Source organism: Eriocheir sinensis, chromosome 28 (assembly GCF_024679095.1).
Source record: "Eriocheir sinensis breed Jianghai 21 chromosome 28, ASM2467909v1, whole genome shotgun sequence".
In the NCBI taxonomy this organism is placed as follows: domain Eukaryota; kingdom Metazoa; phylum Arthropoda; class Malacostraca; order Decapoda; family Varunidae; genus Eriocheir; species Eriocheir sinensis.
The window spans coordinates 11,226,860-11,232,905 of NC_066536.1; the positions used below are offsets into that span (position 1 = coordinate 11,226,860).

Here is a 6,046-nt window from a genome sequence, read left to right on the forward strand (position 1 = left end):
TATTCTATGCCCTTTTTACCACATAATACTGTTTGTGAACCTACAAAATTGATCATAGGTATGATGAGGAGGAAGTATAATACATGATGTATGGTTACTATGGATTTGTTAGTCTCTTTGAAAGATGATTAACAAACAAATTTGGAAATGGACAAAGTGTCATTACAGAAGTCTTAAACTTCATAATGTATTGGACATTGAGATATAACACAAAATGATGACCTATGACTGCAATACAAGTAAATTGTGCAGGAATGCTTTCCATTGGAAGATCTGTACGATGAGGTGTGATGAATAGTTGTACTTGCAAGGCAAGGAGAAAATATAGCTTAGAAAATTAAAGATAAGTAACTTATTTGTATATACTTTCTGTGTTTGAGCCTCTCCTAGCTTGTAGCTGGCAGGACAAACCGAAGTCAAAGAGAGGACCCACAGCATTCAAAATACCTAGTTTTACATGGTAGTTAAGTAGCATGTAACAAGAGTCCAAAATACCTAAATTATTCACTATTATAGTAGTGCAGACTGACTGAGTAGTGTATCCGACTAATTTCAGGGCTGGGTAATAAATTACTAGTTTACACATGAACTCAGCCTCTTCATATTAGCCACAAAGAAAAACGCATGCATGTTATTTCCAAATGAAATTATTTGATGAAGTAAGAGACAAGTCATGTGAGTGTGGGTGTAACTTGCCTCACACTAGATGTCAGCCCTGAATTAATTTTCACTCTTACTGTTACTTGCTATAACTTGCATTTCTTCCTCCTCTGTGGGCTTCTCATTTACTATAATGTACCACAGGCTTCATCCATCACCAGCCTACCTCATTTTGTGGTGGCAGCTAAGAAAAAAATGTGTGTTATGTGTTCAAAGAGGGCCTTTTTCGTTTCTCATGCATTTTATTTTCAATACCTAATAATTTATTTCATTACTTAATTGATATTAAATATGCCTGCATTTCTTGTTCTACATTTCCTAAACTTGGCATGCCCAAAACATTACTTATGAATATTTTTCTTTGTTTATTTGCACTCCTTTATGGGCAAGGCTGTGTGACTCGCACTGACTCAGTTCATTTGCATAACCATTCAATATAAATTTATTCAATGTTGTCTTTGATCTTTCCTTTATGCTGGGCAACTTGCTCTACTTTCCTTTAACAAAACACAAAACAAGACACACACACCTACTGACACACCAAGATTGCACACTGAGATTCCAAACGCTGCATGAGTTGTCAACACAGGACAAATATGAATTATTTATGAGATGATCTATGCCATAAAAAGTTTTTTTGATTGATGTGTGAGCGACACATTGACACAATTAAGTAAGACAATATACGTATGAGAACAGAATTAGTATTTGAATTGATAAGTTGTTAAATATCCCGGAAGAGGGAAGAACTTCAATTCCTGCAAAGTCAAGCTTCCAAAGGGAGCTTGTAAGGCTTCTGGTTGTTGCTTCAGCTGCCATGGTGGAGGGTTAGGGTTTAGATCATTCATAGTCTGATCACGTGCTCGACTCGTGATCGCCAGCCCGTACCCTCCAGTGTGTGTTCGGAACAAAAACAAAAAAATCCTCAAGAATTATATGGCAGGTGGTCACATTGGGATCTTTGTTCGTTGCTGTCGGGAGAGTCACTCTCACCTTCAACAATCAGCACCTGCAGGAGGAGGAGGAGCAAAGGATGGGAGATGGAGGTAATTCTCTCTCCTCTCCTCTCTCTCTCTCCTCTCTCTCCTCTCCTCTCTCTCTCTCTCTCTCTCTCTCTCTCTCTCTCTCTCTCTCTCTCTCTCTCTCTCTCTCTCTCTCTCTCTCTCTCTCTCTCTCTCTCTCAAGGTTAACATGACATGCAGACCACAAAAAATAACACAAATAAAGTGTATATAGTCGTGTAGGGAATCACGCTAAATTCTCAACGCTATCATCTTCTTGGGCAGGTGGTGGATATAATAACGTTTAAATGGGCGTCTCTCTTCTTTATAGGAATACAATGTCACGGGTTTGTTATTTCCCTACTTAATATACCACTTGGATTCCCTTACTTCAAAACGAAAAAAAAGTATAATAAGTAAATGAAATCAACAATTTTATGGATGGGGTGGATAGATTAAAACTGAATACCTAATGAGTGTGAGTGAGTGAGTCTATATTCGTATACGTATCACCTAACAAGGCTATCCCGTGACCCCAAAACTCGGAGACACAACACAGGCACGGAGGAACAAGGCGGCGGTGTGTCCCTCAACGCTGGCACTCACACACCACCACCACCCCGCACCGCCACCTCTCATGTCTTGCTAACACTCCTCTCTTCCTTCATTTAATTTCTCTATTCTCTCATCCTAATATACTTCCTTCTTCCTGCCTTTCCTCCCGTTTGTTTTCCCTTCTCTTATCGCTATCTCAGTTTTCTTCCTTCTCCCTCTCATGTCTTGCTAACACTCCTCTCTTCCTTCATTTAATTTCTCTATCCTCTCATCCTAATATACTTCCTTCTTCCTGCCTTTCCTCATGTTTGTTTTCCCTTCTCTTATCGCTATCTCAGTTTTTTTCCTTCTCCCTCTCATGTCTTTCTAACATTCCTCTCTTCCTTCATTTAATTTCTCTATCCTCTCATCCTAATATACTTCCTTCTTCCTGCCTTTCCTCATGTTTGTTTTCCCTTCTCTTATCGCTATCTCAGTTTTCTTCCTTCTCCCTCTCATGTCTTGCTAACACTCCTCTCTTCCTTCATTTAATTTCTCTATCCTCTCATCCTAACATACTTCCTTCTTCCTGCCTTTTTCTCCCGTTTGTTTTCCCTTCTCTTATCGCTATCTCAGTTTTCTTCCTTCTCCCTCTCATGTCTTACGAACACTCCTCTCTTCCTTCATTTAATTTCTCTATCCTCTCATCCTAATATACTTCCTTCTTCCTGCCTTTTTCTCCCGTTTGTTTTCCCTTCTCTTATCGCTATCTCAGTTTTCTTCCTTCTCCCTCTCATGTCCTGCTAACTCTCCTCTCTTCCTTCATTTAATTTCTCTATCCTCTCATCCTAATATACTTCCTTCTTCCTGCCTTTCCTCATGTTTGTTTTCCCTTCTCTTATCGCTATCTCAGTTTTCTTCCTCCCTCTCATGTCTTGCTAACATTCCTCTCTTCCTTCATTTAATTTCTCTATCCTCTCATCCTAACATACTTCCTTCTTCCTGCCTTTTTCTCCCGTTCGTTTTCCCTTCTCTTATCGCTATCTCAGTTTTCTCCCTTCTCCCCATTCTTAATTTTCATACCTTCAACATCCCCTTCTTTCCAACTATTCACGACTACCACCACCACGATTACCATTATCACTACTAACACTGCGACTACCATTACCATTACCCCAACCATCATCATCACCATTACCGTCAGAACCACCATATCCCACCACGACTACCACAGTATCACTCACTACCATTACCACTTCTAACACAGCGACTACCATTATCATTACCGTCACAACCCCCAAGTCACCCACTACTAACACCACGACTACCATTCCCATCACCATAACCGTCACCGTCGTCAGAACCACCATATCACGCACTACTATTAACACCAGCACTACCGCCGCTCTCACGACTATCAGCACTACCCTCTAATAACACCAAAAGTACTACCACCACCACCACCATGACGACTACCATCACCACTACAATCACCACTAAAGACACATCACCAACACGCCCTACCTTTGACTCTGCTGCAACCACCAGTACATCACCTACTACTAATAAGCCACGACTGCTCTCACCACTATCACCGTCCGTCACTACCACCACTACAAGTTCACCGCGAAGGCACGTTTTGTATGTAACTCGACACGAAAAAAAAAGTGAAACAAATCCCTCTTTGTCAATTTCCTCTCCCACCCACGCCCCACTGATACACACACGCACACATTCTATTTATAACACACACACACACACACACACACACACACACACACACACACACACACACACACACACACACACACATTTCTTCACCTGATTATGCGTGGAAAGAATAGTTGGTGATAGATGTGGTGATAAGCGTGTTGTGTCTGAGGCGACGTCCGTGTGTGTGTGTGTCAGTGTGTGCGTGTGTGTGTGTGTGTGTGACTCAACCATAACAGGTGTTCATATAATGTATGCACACCTGACACACACACACACACACACACACACACACACACACACACATATATATCCCCCCCCCCCCTCTCTCTCTCTCTCTCTCTCTCTCTCACCACCGCCCGCCTCACACTCGCACCCACGCTGCACTCATATTATCAACGATCCTCCCAGGGTACTCAAAAGGGGGGGGGGATGGGGGAGGGGGGAGGGGCACGGTGACCTAAGTGGCTGACCTCCCCTCTGCATCTATCACTCCCTGCACTCTCTCTCTCTCTCTCTCTCTCTCTCTCTCTCTCTCTCTCTCTCTCTCTCTCTCTCTCTCTCTCTCTCTCTCTCTAACCATCCCTTACTTTTTTTCTCCACTCTCTATTTATCCTTCAATTCGCCCATTCTCTCCCTTTCTTTCCTTTCCCAATCCCTGGCTAACATATTTTCTTCCTGTCCTTCTTCGTGTAATTAATTCATAGTTTATAATCCTCCCACTTCCTCCAATTATTTCCTCCCTCTCCTCATCCCTAGTTAACATTCCTTCCTCTTCCTCCTAGCTTTTCTCCTTCCCCGCGTCCTTAGCTAACACACCCTCTTCTCGTATTTCTTTCCTTCCTCCTCTCATTCCCTGCTAATATTTCTCTCTTCCTTCATTTCTCCCCCTCTCCTCATCCCTAGTTAACATTCCTTCCTCTTCCTCCTAGCTTTTCTCCTTCCCCACGTCCTTAGCTAACACTCCCTCTTCTCGCATTTCTTTCCTTCCTCCTCTCATTCCCTGCTAATATTTCTCTCTTCCTTCATTTCTCCCCCTCTCCTCATCCCTAGTTAACATTTCTTCCTCTTCCTCCTTGCTTTTCTCCTACCGTCATCCTTAGCTAACACACCCTCCTCGTATTTCTTTCCTTCCTCCTCTCATTCCTATTTCTTCTCCGTTTATTTTCTCTATCCCCTCAAACAAAGCCTAGTATACTTTTTTTCTTTTTCCTGCTTTTCCCTCCGTTTCTGTTTCCCTTTCTTTATCGCTATCTCAGTTTTCTTCCTTCTCCCAATTCGCACTTTATTTTTCCCTTCAATATCCCCTTCTTCCTAACTATTCTCCCCCTCTACCCATCACTCTTCTTCCTCCCTTTCCCTCCGTTTCTCTTTTCCCTTTTCTTATCGCTATCTCCGTCTTCTTTATCATTCTCTCCATTCTTGTTTTTTCATACCTTCAACATCCCCTTCTTCCCAACTCCCCCTCCCTTCCTTATTCACCCCCTCCCCCTCCTCCCTCTTCACCAGTTTTCTTCCTTCTCCCCATTCTTACCTTTCATACCTTCTACATCCCCTTCTACCTAACTAGTCCACCCTCAACCCCTCCCATCCCTGCTTTACAGTCATCCCACTTCTTCCTCCCCCTCCCTTCCTTATTTAGCTCCTCCTCTCCTCCCCCTCTTCTGCCTCTTCACCCTCCCCTCTCGTTCCAACAACTCGCCACCACCATTTTACCTCCTCCCCTCTCCCCTCATTATCTCCATCCTCGCCTCCCTCAACACCCCTCTTCCTCAATCACAGCGAACGATATTATGAGTGATGGGAGTGGCTGCTGCTGTTGTTGTTGTTGCTGGTGGTGGTGGTGAAAGTAGTAGTAGTAGTAGTAGTAGTAGTAGTAGTGTAGTATCCCCCCCTTCCACTCTCCGTAGGAATAATGATAAAAAAGAAGTAGAAAAAGAAATAGACCAGTGGAAAGAAAAAAGGAAAAGGAGAAAGACAAAAATATCACGCTCTCGCTTGCTTCTTCATTTTTCTCTCTCCTTAATAAAAAAAAAACATTTTCTCACCTCTTACTTTCCCTCTCTTCCTCCTCTTCCTCTCTATCTTTACTCTCCCTCTTTTCCTTGCCACTCTGACATGCATTTTCACGTCTTTTTCTC

At 42.7% G+C, this 6,046-nt stretch overlaps 1 long non-coding RNA gene across 2 annotated transcripts in view; it reads right to left on the reverse strand.

Moving 5' to 3' along the window:
- Positions 1–1,652: 1,652 nt before the first annotated feature.
- The window catches only part of LOC127004506 (uncharacterized), a 66,202-nt gene continuing 61,808 nt past the window's right edge, over positions 1,653–6,046 (reverse strand). For both annotated transcript variants that reach the window (XR_007757860.1, XR_007757865.1), the window contains one exon: positions 1,653–1,669. This is a non-coding gene — a long non-coding RNA (uncharacterized LOC127004506). The remainder of the gene's footprint in view (positions 1,670–6,046) is intronic.